The sequence below is a fragment of the Ursus maritimus genome, unplaced genomic scaffold, assembly GCF_017311325.1.
Source record: "Ursus maritimus isolate PB19 unplaced genomic scaffold, ASM1731132v1 scaffold_24, whole genome shotgun sequence".
NCBI lineage: Eukaryota > Metazoa > Chordata > Mammalia > Carnivora > Ursidae > Ursus > Ursus maritimus.
The window spans coordinates 4,548,338-4,566,535 of NW_024424897.1; the positions used below are offsets into that span (position 1 = coordinate 4,548,338).

Genomic DNA, 18,198 nt, shown 5'->3' on the forward strand with positions numbered 1-18,198 from the left:
CCGGGGGGGGGGGGGCAGGGCACTGGCCCCACGTGAGAAACTGCGTGCCTGAAACACCCATCGCCTCGCTGAACTTGGGGAGTGGGCAGCCAGGCCGTCCCAGCAGTGAGCACTGACTGCAGACGAGGGGGGCAGTCAGGAGCCGCAGACACGCTGACCCGGTCCTTAGGGAGCCGGCCTATACCAAGTCAGCGGAGGAGCGGCTGGCACCGGGGCCCCGGTCTCCACCAAAGACGGGGGTCTTCCGGCCACCCCATCCCATCCTACCCTCCCCTCGTCTGCCACAGGAACGCCCACTGGAGCCAAACCGGGCTCCCCACTGCCCCCAACTTCCCGCCTTCCACCCGGAGCCACCACCTCCCTCGCTGGGACGGCAGGCCTCACCCAGGGGGCTAGGAGGGGCTCAACTAAACCTGAGTAGGGGACGCACAGGAGGGGGGTCCCAGCTCCACTGCCGCCAATCTGGCCTCAGCGGGCAAGTCACTGAGCCCATGGGGCTGAGCGACCTGCTTCCTGGGCCCGCGCCCTGGTGTCCGCCTGCAAGGGGGAGGAACCCAGGAGAGGAGAATGGGTTTGTGCCATGAGCTGTAACCTCCCCGAAGCGGAGGCAGACCGAACGGGAGAGGCCAGCACAGCCCTTGCTGGGCACCGTTCAGATGCGCGGTCCTGACCCACGCGCAGCAGCCCCGGAGCCCGCCAGGGGGGCTGCGGGGAGCAGAGGCTGCAGGAGGCCCGCGGGGAGGCTCTCAGGTCCACACAGGGCAAGCCGGCCTTGGGGCGAGGTGGCTCTGGGGTCAGCTTAAAGCTCATTCCTTCTGTAATAAACAAACTTATTCCGATTAAGTGACCTTACTTATTGTCTTGGAAGAAGCTTTCTCACCCACCTAAAAATGCTTCGGCGATGACCTTACCGTTTTGCCTCAGTTTCCAAGTAGAGAACCGGGCAGCCTCGTTACTTAAATAAACTCCCCAAGATGAAGACCGAGGGCCCCGGGCAGCAGGACGGCGCCGGTCACAGGGGCTGCCCCAGCAGACCCACAGCCACGCTGCAGAGCGATGGTCAGCACAGCGTCTGCACCCCCACCACAGCCTCCCTCCGCTCTGTGGTCGTTGTCCGCAGGGCAAGGCCGGCACAGGTGCATGAGGCCCAGAGGCAGAGAGCTCCTGCAGGACACGTGGCCCTGCCACGGAAGTGCCACCTCTCTCCACAGCTCTCTGCGCTGCGCTGCCCACCTGCGCCCGCCAGCCACAGCCAACAGCCATTCTCTGACTCGGTGGGTTTGCTGTCACCGTCTTTGGTGTTTGGAGCCCACAGCTGACAGCCAGCCACGGGGGTGGGGGGGGGGTGACGACAAGGATCCTTTCCTTGGTCCCCTACTTCCCTGGAACCAGGCACGGAGCAGGGCCAGGGTCATCTGGTCCAGTCCCCTGCCCCGGGAAGAATGCATTCAGATCCTGAAGAAAACGCCCCAAGAAGAGCACGTGTAAGGACAGCAGGACCGTGGCTGCTCGTGGAAGGCTCTCCCGAGCTGGCCGGACAGAAACCACAGAGTATTTGGACAGGAGATGAGAAGCTGCAGTCACGCCGCGCTGACCAGAGTGCATTCATTCCAACATGAACTAAGCAGAGCTCCTGTGAGGTCTGGCACCCGGAGACCGAGATTGATAGAACGCCATCTCTACACAAGTCCACGGTCTAGCAACAGACAGGACACAAAGGTCCCCACCCAATATGGGGGGGGTCCTCCACGCAGGAAGGTGAATTCACCATCCTGTTCTGGGCAAGGAAAATCTTATCTGCTGTCAGAGGCCTGGTGACAGGCACCGAGACGCGGGCCAGGGAGGCAGGGGGAGGTCCGTGCGCATTCCGCTGGGGACACCAGCAAGGACACGCTTCCGATGACCGTCAGATAACTGGGCACTCAGGGCCTGGCACTCGCAGGGCAGGGCAGGGGCTGGCAGGACTCTGGGGGCACAGAGGGGGAGGCCCTAAGCCAGGCGCAATGGAGCACAGCGGGGAGCACCACAGCATTTCCACGGGACCCTCCTTCCCCAAGGCCAAGTGCGGGTCAGTGTTGGTGACTCACCCCCAACCCAGAGCTGGGGTTCCAAGTGCAGCCTTGGCGGCTCTGGAGCCAACATCTCAGAAGTTGTCCCCTGCCCCCAGCTTCAGGAGAGGGACAAGAAATTTGGGGGTGCTTCTGCCATGATCCAGCTACGGAACCCAAACCAAAACGTTGAAAACTCAGTTGAGGTTGGAACAGCCAGGGCGAGCGGAGTAAGCGGACAGGGTGGCCTCCACCTGGCAGACCCTTTGCCCGATGCTGCCGCCCTCAAACCAAGGCCCGGGCCCTCCTCCTGGAAACCACCTCCCACGGGCCGAGCACTAACTCTGCTCTCATAGGGGGAACGGCCCGCCCAGGGGGCAAGCGGCAGCTCAGGGCCCCACGCAAAGTCCCAATGAGAACTCGGAACCCCTGGACTTGGCAGGGCTGCTCTTCTGCACCCTCGGGTCTGGTTCCCAGAGGTGGTAACAGAGAAAGAGATGAGGGGAGCATCCGGACCCCGCTCACGCACCCACGGCCCAGGGACGAGCCACGGCGGGAGAGATGTTGCCACCCGCCCCTCCAGCAAATGAGGACAAGGCTCCCAATGAGCCCGCTGGGAGATGGGCAGCCTGAAGGGCCTGTAATTAGACAGGGGCCTCCCCTGGCTTCCCCGCCTGCTGCTCCAGAACAGGCTCGCCTGACAGTTACCTGCACGGCCCACACCCCCAGAAGCGGTCCGGGCAGGCCTCCTGCGGCTCCACGGAGCTCCTGAGAACAGGCCCCTACCTGTCCAAGGAACCAGATCGGGGCTCAATAAACAAATCAAAGCTTGCCGCTAGAGGCAGGAGTCAGGGAATGGAGTCTCGGCCAAGGGCTGTGATTTGTGCTGGAAGCAGGGCTCTCCCGAGATCACCAGTCCTGAAATACAGTCATTCTTCCCGTGCACTTGGCCAAGGAGAACAGGAGGGCGCCCAGAACCCTCGGGTGGTATGGGAAAGCTGACCCAAGACTTCAACGTGCACGGGGCATGGGGTAACGGAAGAGCTTCCACCAGTCAACCAACAGCTTCCGAAAAAAGCACTGAGATCTTTGACAACACAGGAAGCTGGGCACGGCTGGAGGCTGGTGGGGGCGCTCTCTTAAGGATGGGGTCTTCCCCTTCTGTGAATGCCCCTAGGGAATGCTTCTGTCCTATCTGACAATGACAAGGGCAGCTCAGACAGTGACATAACAGGAAGTAGGGAGGGTATGTGGCCGGGGAGGTGGGGCGGGGTGGGGAGTCAGCCCAAACACTCCAGTCACCCAAATGGGTACGGGGCTTCTGGGGTGAAAGCCCCTGTGAACCCTGTCCTCCACGCTTGGGGGAGTAGGCCAGGCACTCAGGGAATGACCCCACGGGCCCAACCGGGGCTGTCTTTGACTTGGGTGGGTGGGATCTTGTGACTGCCCCCTACCCATCAAGAACAGTGCTGTCTCCTCGGTCCTGGAGTACCCAGTGCCCCACACAGAGTAGGCCCCTCCCCACACACCAGCCAACCTGGCCATCATCCCTGACGCTGCGCCAGCCACATGGAACAGTCTGGCGGAAACACACACACAAACCAGCAGACACAATAGTGTTGCAGGTGCCACAACACGGAAATGATCGGGGCCGTGGGGATGCCTGGGAAGGGTCAGCCACGGAAGAGGTCTCCTTCCGTAGTCACACCTTAGCCCAAAGGAGACCCAAAGGGAGAGAAGCAAGGATCCCACCCTATCAAAGAGGTCTCACGCAGACACTGGCCCTCCAGCCCCAAATGGTTAAACAAACTCATTCTTCTTCCTATTTCCTGAACAGGGGCCCCCTGGGTTGCCACGGGGAGCCAGCCAAAGAGAAATGACATTTATGTAAACACCCATGAAGGCAAAGCAACAATGAATGAAGTGGGAAACCCACATGTAATTATAAGGGAATGGGGGCTTTTTCTCCCTTGTCCCCTCACAGGATTTTCCATGAGGAATCCAAACCAAATTCCTTCTGGGGTGCTGTCCCTACAGCCAGAAACCCACTGCCTGGACGGCACATTTTTCTCCAGGAAAGGAATTTCAAACTTCTCTTTGCTGAGCAGAGATGCTCTCCCAAACCTCTGACAAAAGCCGGCAGATTTCCCGGCAGAGAGGCAGAGAGGAAACGGAGGGGGACCAGGATGCAGCGAGGCAGCCTGGAGGCCGCGGGGTCCCCGGGGACATGTGGGATGAAGTTTCAGGAGCAGATGGCATTGGCTCCAAAGCACCTCAGCCCTCCCAGCATCGGCGCACGGGACGGGCTGCGCCAGCCGTGGGATTTGAGTCTGGGGGTTTTCCCAGCATCGCAGCTGGAAGGCCGTTTCGATGGCAGGTCCCCACGGAGCTGCTTCCTCACCCCTGCTCCTTGACAACGAGTGGCGGACCGTCCCACTCCTCCTCCAGCAGGGCGCCCGCGTTCCGGCCCCGCCGGCTCCGGGAGCGAGCCGCACAGCCGCACACCTCCCCGGACCCGGAGACGGGCTGCAGCAGACGCCCCCGCGCACAATACCACGTCTGATCCCGCATTTCTAGTGTCTGCTGAAGCCAATCTCCGGGTCAGCCTCCGGGCCGCCGGCCCCAACGGCTGACAATCGGTGCAGAACGATTTTAAGAGATTTTAAGAGGCGGTGGCGGCCAATCCAAGTCGTCCCCCCCCCCACCCCGGGCCTCCTAGAAGTCAGGGAAGCCCCTTGCGAACGGGAAACAGGCTCCAAGAAACTCCCCGCCGGAGGACGACCTAACCACTCAGCCTAGCTGGCCAAATATTTACAAAGAGATAGCTGTGGCCGCACAAAGCCCTTTTCTTCTGCTCCGCGGCCGAAAATCTGGGCCCCGCGTGGAGACCGAGCTCCCGCCGCCCCTCTCCCAGGAACCCGGAGCTGTCCCGCCGGCCGGGGAGCAGGGCCTGCCCCCCCCCCGGGAGGCGCCGCTCTCGCCCCGCCGCCGCGCCCTCGGAGGGCCGCCGGACGGCCACACCACCTGAGGGCCCCCCGCCACCGGTGTGAGGCCGCAAGGAACAAAGGGAGCGGAGGACTCACCCCAGCAGCGGAGTCGGGCTGCGCTGGCCGCCTGAGAGCACGGCCCGCCCACCGGGTCACATGGCTCCGAGCCGAGCAGAGGATCAAAGGGGCTTTGTGGCCGCGGAACAAGGAGCCTCCCAGAGCGCGGGCAGAGGTAGGAGGGACCGCCTGAGAACGGAGGCTCGGGGGCAGGGCGAGGGGAGTTGGGTGGGGGGGCAGGAGGAGACAAGGGGCGCCCAGCTACAGGCCTGAAACCAATCAGGGTGTGCAGGGTGCATTCTGTGCCTGAGCTCCCCAGTCGGCTTCCGAGTCACCCCCGAAAGGAAAGTGCCATGGTCCCCAGGAAAGAGCTCGGGGAAGGAGAGAAGGAAGGAGGCTCTCACCTGGACACCCAGTCCAACTGCCTTTGCCAGAAGTCAGTACGCCGGCCAAGCCTCCAGTCCCCTCCTCCCAGACTATCCTCCGGCCTGGGTGAGGCGGGACGGGAGTGCAGGGTGGTGCCGGGAATCTGACACGGCCCAGGGGCGCCCTCTCTCCCTGCTGCCCCGCCCAGCACTCCCCTTTGCCAGGTGAGCCCCAAATGGGCCCTGACCCCGGCCAGCTCAGATGACATGCCCAGGCTATCGCGCGGGCCTCCCCCGGGGCCTGCAGATCTCCCCAGGAAAGCGGTCAAGAAGCAAAGCCAGGGGCGCCTGGGTAGCGCAGTCGTTAAGCGTCTGCCTTCGGCTCAGGGCGTGATCCCGCAGTTCCGGGATCGAGTCCTACATCGGGCTCCTCCGCTGGGAGCCTGCTTCTTCCTTTCCCACTCCCCTGCTGTGTTCCCTCTCTCGCTGGCTGTCTCTCTGTCACATAAATAAATAAAATTTAAAAAAAAAAAAAAAAGAAGCAAAGCCAGAGTTGTTCCAGGGGCCGGGGCCAGAGCACAGCCAGCCCCGTTTGCCGTCCACTGCCTAAGGCTACCGTGGTGGAAACACCCCCAAGGGAGAAGCAGCAGAAGGGGAACTAGGGCAGGGGCCAGGGAGGTAGGGGAGGTGCCGGCTCACCCTGAGCTCTTTCTTCTTCCTGGAGCCTCAGGACTCAGATTCCGGCCGAGGCTTCCACAGCCCTAAGGGCCCAGGCAATGAGTCACCCTCCCAGCAGACCCCTGCGACGCGCTGGGACCCTGAAGGGGATGGGCTAGGTGGTCCCCAGAGGGAGGAGCTTGGGAGCCACCCTGTTTGGGGCTGGGCCTGGGCGCTGGGATCTGCCAGACCCATCCTGTGCCACGACCTCTGACCCCAAGTGAGTCACTCCCAGGCACAGGCGTGGCCAAGGTAGCCCCAGGCCTACTCCCCACTGGGAGAGCGATCCCGCTGGTTTGGGGAATTTGCAGGGGCCCGGAGCGAGGAAGTTCGATTGCAAAGGAGCCTTGAGTGACACCTGAGCCGGCCATTCTAGGCACGTCCATCCTCCCACCCCCTGGAGGAGGAACTCTGGCCCAGCCCCAGCCCCAGAGGCATGTTCTCCTTCCCCAGGCCCGCACTCCCCCACAGGGCTGGTGGGGGAGGCCCCCCAAGCACCCACTCCACTGGCCACACTAGCAGGAGGACCAGTCCAACTGGTCCCCCCTCCAGTGCCTCAGAAGCCAGCTCTCCCTTGCAGCGGCCACTGGCCAGTCCCACCTGGCCACTCCCCACTCCAGATGCCCAATTTCTTCCCCGGGGCCTCCCAAGTCTCTGCGTTTGACATCATGGCTTCAGGGGGCTCCCTTCCCCACCCCTCACAGAGAGCAGAGCTGCTGCCGTGGGTCTCTGGGCCCCTGGCCAAAGACAGGGAGCGTCCAGGGGAGGGACCGCATGTTCTCATCTCAGTGGAAGGGAGGACAGTGGTGGACCGGAGATGAAAGCCTCAGAGACACACACCGGAATCAAGGCCCCCTCACTCCAGTCAGCTCAGGCTCATTACCCAACCCTGTGGGACCTGACCTTCCCCATCTGTGAAATGGGCATGATCACCTCTAGAGGCAAGAATTAAAGCAAGATATGACGTCCAGAACTAGGAAGACTGGCCACTCGAAATCTACACTTCTCTTTCCTCCAAGAAGGGGGTTTCCTAGGACAGGGAATAGGGAGGGCCTAGCCCCTCCCGCCACCCCCTGCCTGCCCAGCTGGGCCCTTGTCTGGGCTCTGAAGGACAGCTCCAAGAACCATCACCAAACGACACTGGGAAGGACCCCTGCCACACCTGGTGTCAAGGCTGACTCGGAACCTTGGAGATACCGCCTGCACTCTACACCTGTCCTGTGGGCAGGGGCCTTCCTTCCCGGCACTCCCCTTGGAACCTCCTTGCCTGCCTCTCACCCAGCCTTGTCCCCCAGGGCCCACCACCCCTTCCTGGGCACCATGTGCACGGGCAACCCACCAGCCACTGAGGCCACTCCCTGCCCTACCTCCTCCTCTCCCTACTCCCCCTGCAGACAGCTGGCCTAGGAGGTGGTCTGGGTGCTTTCCACACATTCCCTCGCTCATCGCCCACCACCGGATGGAGGTCTCCAGAGCACAGAAGAGGGAATCCCTGCGCCTGACAAGACCCCCCGCCTGGGGGTGCTTTTCCAACGCAGAAACCCTGCCTACCCCCCCCCACCCGCTCAGAGTTTTTGGCCGCTCAGCAGACACGGTATCTAGAACAGCCTGAAGCCTGCACAGCCGCCCACCGAATCCCCCAGCAGAAACAGAAGGCAAGGCAACCCTAAGCACGCCACATCTGTCATTTTAAAGTTCCCAACAGCCACATTTAAAAATGTAAGAAACAGGTGACATTTAATATATTTTACTTCATACAGCCAAAATGTTATCAATCAACATGTCATCCATATAAAAACTTTTTATTTTTTTATTTTTAATTTTTTAAAAAAGAATCTATTTGAAAGAGAGAGAAAGAGAGCACAAGCAGAGGGAGCAGCAGAGGCAGAAGCAGACTCCCCGCTGAGCAGGGAGCCCGATGCGGGACTCGATCCCAGGACCCAGGATCATGACCTGAGCCAAAGGCAGATGCTTTACCGACTGAGCCACCCAGGCGCCCCAAAACTTTTTAGATATTTTACATTCTTTTTCTTTCTGTAGTTAAGTCTCTGAAATTCAGTGTGCCTCGTACATTCACGGCACCTCTCGATTTAGACTAGGCACGTTTTTTTTTTTCTTTTTAAGGTTTTATTTATTTAAGTAATTTCTACCCCGAGATCAAGAGTCGTGTGCTCTCCCGACGGAGCCCGCCGGCACCGCTGCTGGCCGAGGCACACTTCAAGTGGTCAGCGGCTGCTGTGGCTAGCGCTCAGAGCAGCTGTCTGGATATTCTCGACCGTACCCTGGGGTGACACCAGATCCTAGGGGAGCGGTTTGTGTAGCCCCCGTTATTTCAGCGCTACAGTTCCTTCTCAGCCGTGGATGTGCACATTTGGGGGTGCTACGGGACACAGCCTCATGGAACCCACAGCGGCATCTGCTATATTGCGGAGGGCGCTGATCCCCACATCACAGCGTCCCCCTTCTCGGGATATATTGGAGACATTTCTCCCAGATTCTACTACCAGAAAGAGCAGTACTTCTCCAAAGAAGATACTTTGCTAGATGGTTGTGCTAAGCACCAACGAGACCACCACCCGTTTCTGGGGTTCTCTATCCTATCTGCTCACAGGTGCTCAGGCCGGGGTGAGCTCCCGACTCAAAGGCAGCCAGCCACAGGCTGAGCAGCAGCCCCACCGCACGCCTGGCTCAAACAAGCCACGAGCTGGGCCGCCGCCGTCCCCCCCGCAGCCCAGACCGAGGAACCTTTGTGGTCGAGCGTCCAGAAGCTTGAGGTCACGCAGACTTCAGGGCTGGGAAGTTGTCTGGGGCCATTTGCAAAGGGAGAGAGGGCAGCATGGGGGGACGCGCAGGCGGAGACCCCAAGAAAGGAGCAAGGGGGAGCAGAGCGTGGCCGGCCGGGCTACTGCAAACCCTGCCCCTTCTGAGCCCGAGCATTCCGCACTCCGACTTCCTTGCATGTCATGTCCTTCCAATCACCAACTCGTCCTGCCTGTTTACTGACTTCAAAGTCACATACAGCCACACTGACTGGAAAAGAATCTATGAAGACAGAAGGCAGACTGGGGGTTGCCAAAACCAGGGTGGGGGGGGGGGCAGTGGGAACCGACCGCTTAATGGACATGGGGTTTCCTTTTGAGAGGATGGGAATGTTCTGGAACTAGATCATGGGGACGCTGCCCAGGCCTGTGAGTGTGCTAAGTGTTGTTAACGGTAAATATCACGTTCTGGGTATTTGATACCGTAAAAAATATATGTAAAGGAAAAAGTCTGATGCACCCTTTCTTCTCTTGAGCTGGTTTTTCATGTTGCTTTCTACGTGGAGCCCACAAGGGCCCCAAGACAAAGTGTGGGCGCTGGGGGAGATGGAGCAATGTGCCCCCTGCCTGGAGCCTGGGAAGATCCTCTGATCCACCAGGAGGGACTCAAGACGCAGAGACTACCCTGCAGTGTCCGGGGGTCCCAGTCTCGTCACAGGTGTCCTGTGGGAAAGCTGAAGACTACAGAGAAGGTGACCACGTGATGATGGGGGCAGGGACTGGTGCTGTGGCCACAAGCCAAGGCCCATCCTCAGCCACCAGGAGCTGCAGGAAGCACAAGGACAATTGTCCCCGGGGCCCTCCGGGAGGGACCAGCCCTGCCCACACCTTGGCGTAGCCCAGTGACCCTGACCCCAGACCCGGGGCCTTCAGAGCTGCAGGACAGTAGGTTTTTCTGTTGCGTGAGGCCACGGTAATTTGTGGTAATCTGTCACAGTGGCCCCAGGACCCTCACACAGCCCTGCGGTCCCGACCTGACCCAGAGTAAGGTAAGAGCTTCCTCCGACAATGTGGGAACACTCAGAGCTAGAAGGAAACTTGCTCCAGGCCAAGGCAGTCCAGAAGCAGGAATAGGACCCCTCCCAGCCCCTTTGAGGGGGGTCTCCGTCAGATTTTCCAAGGCTATCACTTCGGGGATACTGTGGCCCCCTCGCTGAACACCAGGCAGCCATGCGGGGCAGGGGAGGGGGTCCCATGGTGTCCCTGATGAGGATCCCTGCCATAGGCCATTTCCACCTGCTCATGAGCAGCACCCAATGCCCTTCCTGGGGACCCCCACCAGAACGGTCATCAGGGAGGTGGCATCGCCGGCCAGATGTCCTGTAGCAGGGTCCTACTCTGAAAGCTGCAGGGGGACAGTTGGGATAGGCTCTCACCTCCAAATGGGCCAACTGAGAGAAAGCACAGTCTGGGGGTGTCACCCACCCCGCTGTGCAGGGACACCTACGTGATGCCCGAGACCCACCCTCTAGCCCACAGCAGCAACAGAAGGGAAAGGAAGTGGTCACATGGCATCCTCCTTCCCTCCCCCCCAATACACACGTACAAGCACACGCATCCGTGCATGCGTGCCCCAGTGCCCAGGCCCCCCATTTTCTCCTGCCAAGCCCGAAGCCTAGTTGTAAACATGACCCTCAGCCCTCCCACGACCTCTTTTCTAACCCACCCTGGGCAAACCCCCACGGGATGCAGCAGATACTTGCCATCAGAGGCCAAGAAAAAAATACCCTTCCCCTTCCTCTGCAGGCGGGTCGCTGGGCGGCCCCACACACAAGGGCAGACGAAGGGCTGGCAGGTTAGCAGTGTGGGGCCCCCGCTGATGTGGGCAGCCAGCAGGTGCAGCCACACTCCCCTGGGCAGAGGGGAGCCTGCACATGGCCCTACTGTCCCTGCCGGGGTTCCCAACAGCCCCAGCGGGAGGGCTCAGGCCAGCCTGGGGGGCGGGGGCCTGCAGAGTCTCTTGCCACAGAGCACCGCTTAGCAGGCTGGTGGTTTAGTCATATCTGGTTGACATCTTTCCTCGGCTTCTTTTGCAACTTGACCGAGGACAACGGTCAGGCTGTCCCCGATCTCAAGAACAAGCCTCTTCCTTGGGCCCAGCAACCTCCTCCAACCATTGACCTTCCCCCACCTCTTAACAGTTGGTCTGCGTTGTGGTTCTATCTTCCCGTCACCTGCTCGCATGTTAACCTCTGCTGTCTGGCATCTGCCCATCTCACCGTTAAAACCACCCTCTCGAGAAAAAGCTCAGTGCCAACATCCAGCTCCACCAGGCTGACCTGGGCCAGCACGTGACACAGATGAACCGCCCCTCCTTCTGGAAAGGAGCTGCCCAGGGCGCTATCCTCTTCTCATCCCCCAAGGCAGGGCTTTCCACAGCACACGGGGGTCTCCTCTCCATCCCCAGAGTCACCCCAGAGATGGCCTTCCCAGCTCGGCCACCTCTCACAGCACACTGTTTTCTCCAGGCCCTGCAGTCTCCCAAACCCCTCTGAAAATCCCCACCCCTTAAAAGTCACCACCTCCAGGGAGCCCTCCAGACGCCCTCCCTCAGACAAGACCACCCTTCCGTGTTTCCCGAGTCACACCCTGATCTGGAGCACTTGCCAGACGGGCTTACTCACCCCCTCCTGGTCTCCTAGGTAGCAGATACGTGCTTGTGGAGCGTGGAGGCAGGAAGGCCCCATTTCCTCTTTTCTAAGAAGTGTGCGCCTCCCACCTCCACTGTCAGGTTGCCTCTTCCCCTCCAGGGCACCTTAATACACATTTCTTTCTCCTCTTGAAGAGCTATCATGTCAACAGCGTGTCTTAGAAATTACGTGATGATATCTTAACTTAAGAAAATCAGCTCCTTTTCTGCAGCCAGCTCTGTTCTCCCTGCAGGCGTGAGGGCCACGCAGAATCAGAGAAGCCCCAGGCACACTGCCAACCGCACCCACCCCGCCCACCCCGCCCTCCCTCCGGAACCGTGAGCCCCGGGGCTGTGACCTCCCTGCAGACCCACAGCAGAACCGGACCCCTGCACGATTTCAAAGAAAACAAAAACCAGGGTGTCTCCGGGGTGTCAGGAGGGAGGGCCGCCAGGTGGGGGCGCTCCAGGTTGGCTTTAGGTGCGGTAGGGCGGCCTCCTCGCCCTCCCTCCTCGGAAACAAGGGCCAAAACCAAAAGCCCAGCAGCTAAAATGGTGGGATTCTGAGTCACACAACACACGGCTTGGTAGCTGGGAGGCGGGGCGCCAAGGCTCTGAGACCCCGAGTGTTTGGCTTCTGGAAACAGGCTCTCAATCCTAGCAGCACATCACTCTTCTAAAGGGGAACTTCCAAAAAATACAGAGGCCTGGGCCCCACCCCCGCCATTCCGATTTCACTAATCCAGCGGTTGGTGTTTTTTGAAAACTTCTCAGGGGATTCCACCGTGAAAAGCACGATGTGGGGGTGCCTGGGGCGCTCCGTCGTCGGTGAAGCGTCTGCCTCCAGCTCAGATCATGATCTCAGGGTTCTGGGATCGGGTCCCGCATCGGGCTCCCTGATCGGCAGGGAGCCTGCTTCTCCCTCTGCCTCTGCCGCTCCCCCTGCTTGTGCTCTCTCTCAAATAAGTAAATAAAATCTTTAAAAAAAAAAAAAAAAAAGGCACTGTGTGGGACTGATAGATACATACACATGCCTGGAATCTGGCGAGATCCTGGAACCCTGGGATCTCGGGCGAGAGCATTCTGAGCCGACTGTACCCAAGAGGCACACAGAGGATGAGTGGGGTGCTGGAGGGGGGGTGTCAACAGCTCCTTCAACTTTCCAGAGAAGCATCCATTCTCCAGAAGTGTCGTCCTGCCCTAGGACCAAACGAACCCCACGGAAACCTGGTTGAAACCCAGAAGGTCCGCGCAGCTCTCACGGCCTGAAGGGCAGCAAGGGGGCCAGGCTGGAGGGGCCCTAGCCATTCAAGGGGCAAGGCTCGGGCTTTTCTTTAAGTGTCTCCACGCTGCCCGGCTGGGACTTGGAAAAGAACAAGAACAAAGGAGACCTAGGAAGGGCTCCAGAGTATACCACTGTGGCCTGAAAGTGATTTTGAGAAGCCATCTGAGCTCCTGTTATCTGTCTAAAAGCAAAGCTTCCCAGAAGGACTCAGTTGTCATCAATCCCCTGCTCTGAGCAACCAGGCAAGACTGACTTTGTCATAGAAGATGAGAAGTCTTCCCACCACACCTAAACAGACATTCTCAAAACTACCTCCCATCTCTTCTCCTAAGGGCCACTTATCTTTCCAAAAAGTCATTTGTTTTCCAGTAAGTGTTCTTCTCCCCCTCCCTTTCCCCTCTTATGACAGCATATAAGATTCAAATTCTAACTGCCCCTTTGAGTCACATTTTTCTGTGAACTCCCATTTGTACGTGATTAAAGCTGTCTTTTCTCTCACTACTATGGCTCATCCGTTTAATTTGGAGGGGGGAGGGGGTCCTGCCAGTTTAATTTGCAGACCCCCAAGCACTGAACCTAAGAGGATAGAGGAAAAGCTTTTTCCTCACCAGCACCCACAAAACACAAACAGAAACAACGCCTCTCTTCACTGCAGATGCACCCTTCCCCCACCCACGCCAGCAAGTCAGACCCCTGTTTCTCAAAGTCTGTTAAAGCGACAAAATTTGTCCTTCAGGACGCTCCCCTCCTACAAGGTTTCCACAAATGCATCTAGCAACTGCTCCCTCCACAGGCCCTCTTTTGAGGTTGACGAGTATTTATCAGCATACTAAATATTCTATTCTATAGAGTTTTGTTTTTTTAAGTTTAAACTCTTTATTTCCTAAACTTGTTGGACCGGGGAACCACTTTGCCTCTTTTAATACCTATTAATGGTCCCAGAGAGAACACCGTTTGGGAAACCCTGGTTTAGACCTCGCGGCCTGTCAGCACCCTGCTCTGGTTCCAGGCCAGACATGAGATCGGTCCAGAGTCTCTGGACACGAGCTGGGGTGGGAGCAGAGATCACGAACCCCGCAGGTAGGAAGGCTCACCTGAGGCCGCCACAGATCTTGGAATAGTACTTTTAAATCCAAATTCCGAAGTTACCAGAGAACACGAGAATATGTCATGGCAGCATTGTGTATAAAGGCAGAAACTGAAAACAACCCCACGTCCATCAAGGAGAGAACAGAAAACCCTGACGTATCCACCCCCCGATGACCCTTCGGCAATGGAAACGCACAGACCACGACTACGGGCACGAGGGGAGATGACCTCCATTTCCAAACGTAAAACCCTGCAAAAGGACAGGTACACAGAACGTGCCCAGTTATGCGACGTGCAAAACGACACTGGGCACGACACAGAAACGCAGCGACGCAGCCGACGTTCGAAGGCCCACGTGGGAAGGAGGCGCGAGCGCAGGATGCGGGCGCGTCTGGTGGGAGGAAGGAAACGGGGCTGGTTAGCGCGGCCGCTCGGGCTGGACAGAGGCACGCAGGTGTTCACGTCCGGGACGGCGCAGGTTCCCGACCAACGACAGAAATCCTCGGAGGCCCCGGGAATGACAAGGCGTGAGCTTTTCTGTGACTAACTGGCTAAAGGCCTAACTGCCCCGAGCCTCTACTCACCTGTAAACCGAGGCAGCAAACCCATCTGCTCGTTGGCTGCTCGCAAGGAGCCCGCTCAAACTTCCTGCCCTCCCGTACGGGGTTCCGGGCAGGATGATAACGAGCTTACAACCTCAAAGGGCTTCGAAAACCACACGAAGCTCCTAACCGGGAGGGGGGAGCCAGCAACCCCAGGCCTGTTTTGGTGACCTGGCAGAAAACACCCCAGCCAAAGGAAGCTTTGCTTTTTCCTCCGGGGCAGACGCCTCGGTCTCAGGCCTGAGGTCTGCCGGCTGCTTAGGATATCTGACATGAGGCTTCTGTCAGCCCCAGACCCACTTTTAGTGGGGGGCCCCTGAAGCCCCTCACCCCTTTAACACAGACACTGGTGCAGGTGAAACCACCATTCGTGTCAACGGAGAAGCTTGTCTGAACTGGGCCCAAGCCAGCCCCGCTCTTTCCTCTCCCCCTCCCGCCCCCCCGAGCCAGGAGCTCAGGAAATTCGAGGTTGTGAAGCTACTGGCACATCATCTCCGGCTGTTTGTTCAGAGAGGGGACGCTGACCCTCCCGGGCTCACTCCAGGAGCCCCAGCACCCCTAGTGCTGCACCCTCCCTGCTAGGGGAGGGGGGGGGCAAAGGCAGGGATCCCACCACGGAGGAGCCTGTGGTCCCAGGCAGCCACCCCACTTTGCATTCCATCCCCCACCACTTAGCTGCCGAGGGACTCTGGGCAAATTTCTCAACCTCTTGGAAGTGGTTTTCCCATCCACCAAAAGGGGACAGGGGTTCTCCCCTCCCCAGAACCGGAGAACGAGAAGGAAAGAGGCGGAACGTGCGCAGACCAGCGCTGTGCCCTCACCCAAGCAGGTGCTCCGGGGCGACGCCCGCCCCCTCCTCCCAGCACCGGTGGGGGCGCAGGGCCGGGAACAGCCCGCAGCAAGGGAGCGGCTGCCAGCCTCCAGGTGCCCGAAGCTCCGAGCTGGAAACGAAAACAGGAACGTGCAGAAACTGCTGGTGGACAGAGAGGCTGCAGGCACCTGCGCTTTAGAACCCTAAGGGCGCACCCACAGGACCTTCTAGGGAATTCCTCTTTCGAAAGTAGATTTATAAAAGAAAAGAAAAAGGAACAAATACACGATATTCAGTGAGAGAAGGCAAAATAAGACAAACTAAAAAAATAAAAGTATGCCGTCTAGTACCATTGGGTAAGTTCAAAACCAGGCAAAATTCTTTGTGGGGACGGAACATTTCTGTCCCCTGACTACGGCAGGAGTACAAGAATCCGCGTACATGATAAAAGTTGGTGGAACCACAGGCCGAAACAACGAGGCGCCCGTAAAGCTGGTGCGAGCTGAGTGAGGCCGGCAGCTGAGTTCACACGGTACCCCCGTCGCTTCCTGGCTCTGATAAGGAACCGAATCCTGGAACCGGTCAGGACGGAAGATGCTGGGCAAAGGGCACGGGAACTCTCTCATGTGACTTTTGCAACATCTTGTGAGTCTTGAGACTATTTCAACATTAAGCCTTTAAAAAGTTCATCAAAAATGTAACATGCCACGAACATTGACCACGATAAACAAGTTAGAATCGGGGACAGGACGCTTTTCTCCTCCGTCTCCTTATGCAGTGCCTCTGCGTGGTGTTCGGAGTGCAGGCTCTGTTCCAGGGGCGGGGACCCTGGTGGCTCAGGTCTCAGAGTCAGGAGACACAGAGCCAAGATGCAGAGGTAGGCAGACGCCAGGCGGAGGACCTGGCAACGCTTCGCAAGGGCCCCTGGCACCCGAAAACAGTCCCCCAAGGCTGTGCCCAGTGAATCCTGAATGAGGCCCAAGCCCTGTGAGAGAGCAGGCGCTCCAGGCAGGAGTATCTGCACACAGAGAAGCAGCTCCGGGCTCGGGAGAGGCCGAGGGGCAAGCACGAGGCCAGAGGTCCCCGCTGTCCTAAAGTGTCATTCCCAGCTGTTTTTCCCAGGCCCCAGGATAGAATGATCATAGGGATTTGCTCATCGGGTCCCCACTTAGCTCAGAGAGTGACGGTTTCGTGGCCATAAGGAAGAGCCTAACTCCTGCAAGCTGCTGGCCTTGGAGTGCCGATGGGGAAAGGCGGGGGTGGCGAACCCACTCACCAAGGTCTCCGGGAGCCCTGGGCAGCCTGCAGGTACCTGCAGGAGGGGGAGGGCAGCAGCAGTCTGCCGAGGAGGCCCCCACGCCCATGCAGGGCACCGGAACCTCCCCCCCTCAGGCCGGCCCCAGCCCTCAAGCCAGGGCATCCTCCGGTCCCCGGGGTTCCCACGGCCACAAGACCGAGGCAAGAGGCCGATGCAGGAGGCCGATGCCGGCCTCTAGGGTCAGCTGGGGGTTGCGGGGAAGGGAGCAGACGCTGTAGGGGCTGCTCTTCAGCTCCCCGGGCCCATCCAGTTTGCTCCCTCAAGTCCACTAACCATCCACCACGGACAAAAGTGCTTGAGGAGACGAGCTGAAAACCTGGCTTCAACTTCCTGCGTGCCCCTGACCCTGGCACTGAACTTCCCTGGGCCTCCCTTTCCTCGCTTGTGAACCAGCCACATGAACTCCAGAGTCTCTTTCAGCTACAGAATTCTCAGAAAAAAAAGCCACAAGAATGAGGCGGGCGTGCCCGCTCACACCCTTGTCTTCACTGGTGAAAAGGGGAGTCAGTCTCCCTGGTTTTCCTCCTGCCCTGCCTGGGGGAGCCTTCCTGCGGACTCTGGAGCAGGAAGAGGCTGGGGGAGCCCAGCGTCTTCCAGGGCTAGGGGCACATAGAGAATTTTCCAGAAGATCACCACTTCCTGACTATCAGCTTCCCGTTGCTGCTGTAACAAACCTGCCGCAAACTTAGTGACTTAAACACGAATCTGTCACCTTACAACATTCTGGAGGTTGGAATCCAACCCTCTGCCTCTCTGGGCCTCTCCCTTTCTCCTCCGTCCACTGAGGGAGTGGGGCCACAGGATTCTACAAATCACACCCACAGAGGACGGTTCTGGAACCCAGTGGCAGCACCTGCCTAAGAAACGCTTGGGGACATTCTTTATGCTCTGTCCCACATGGTGGCACCCTGGCCTTCTCCCTGGTGTCCTCCCAAAGCCCGGCCAGTCAGCCCACCCCGCAGGGCCGTCAGCAGATCCCACCCAGCAGCTTCCAAGACCAGGGCGGCAGCCGGGAAGCAGCTTTTGCCCACGCCTGCCCCAGCCTCCGTGAGAGAGGCCTGGGCAGCAAAACAGGAGGCCGTAGGTGGCAGGGGCCAAAGAGGCCAGGCCATTCTCTCCAGCAGAGGCCGGGGGAGCAGAGGAAAGCTGGGCACGTGACTCCAGCCTGCGGTTGGTTCTCAGGGGAAGGGCGAGCCCAGGCACAGGGAAGCAGGGGCCCCAGGAGCTAAGCCATGGGGGATGGGCAGGGGCTTTTGCCCGACAGCCCCCCCTCCCCACCATGGCTCTGGCCCAGGACCTCCCCGCCCCCGTTCCATCTCAGGGGAGAAAGTGAGGCTCCTTGCGTTGCCAAATTCCAGTAATGAATCCCACATTCATTCCATCCTCTTTGCTTATTGGAAGCTCTCCCTCCACCTTCTGGGCTCGCTCTGAACAGCTGGGCTGCAGCAGTCGGTGGAACTCAATATGCAGG

At 59.1% G+C, this 18,198-nt stretch overlaps 1 protein-coding gene and 1 long non-coding RNA gene across 8 annotated transcripts in view; one reads left to right on the top strand and one right to left on the bottom strand.

The window, feature by feature from the left end:
- SEPTIN9 (septin 9) overlaps window positions 1–18,198 on the bottom strand; it is a 132,890-nt gene that overhangs the window by 34,270 nt on the left and 80,422 nt on the right. The window contains exon 1 of one of the 7 annotated variants that reach the window (XM_040640148.1): window positions 15,420–15,544. The exons of 2 other annotated variants lie outside the window; for them this stretch is intronic. The gene's annotated coding sequence lies outside the window, so the exon portion shown is untranslated. Of the gene's footprint in view, window positions 1–5,131; window positions 5,260–5,496; window positions 5,758–6,156; window positions 6,802–14,580; window positions 14,603–15,419; window positions 15,545–18,198 lie in introns of those variants that run through there. 4 more of the 7 variants (XM_040640143.1, XM_040640144.1, XM_040640147.1 and 1 more) reach the window with 4 other exon arrangements.
- On the top strand, window positions 5,145–9,434 carry LOC121104956. Its single transcript, XR_005837317.1, has 2 exons — window positions 5,145–5,267; window positions 8,299–9,434. It is a non-coding gene; the product is annotated as an uncharacterized LOC121104956 (long non-coding RNA).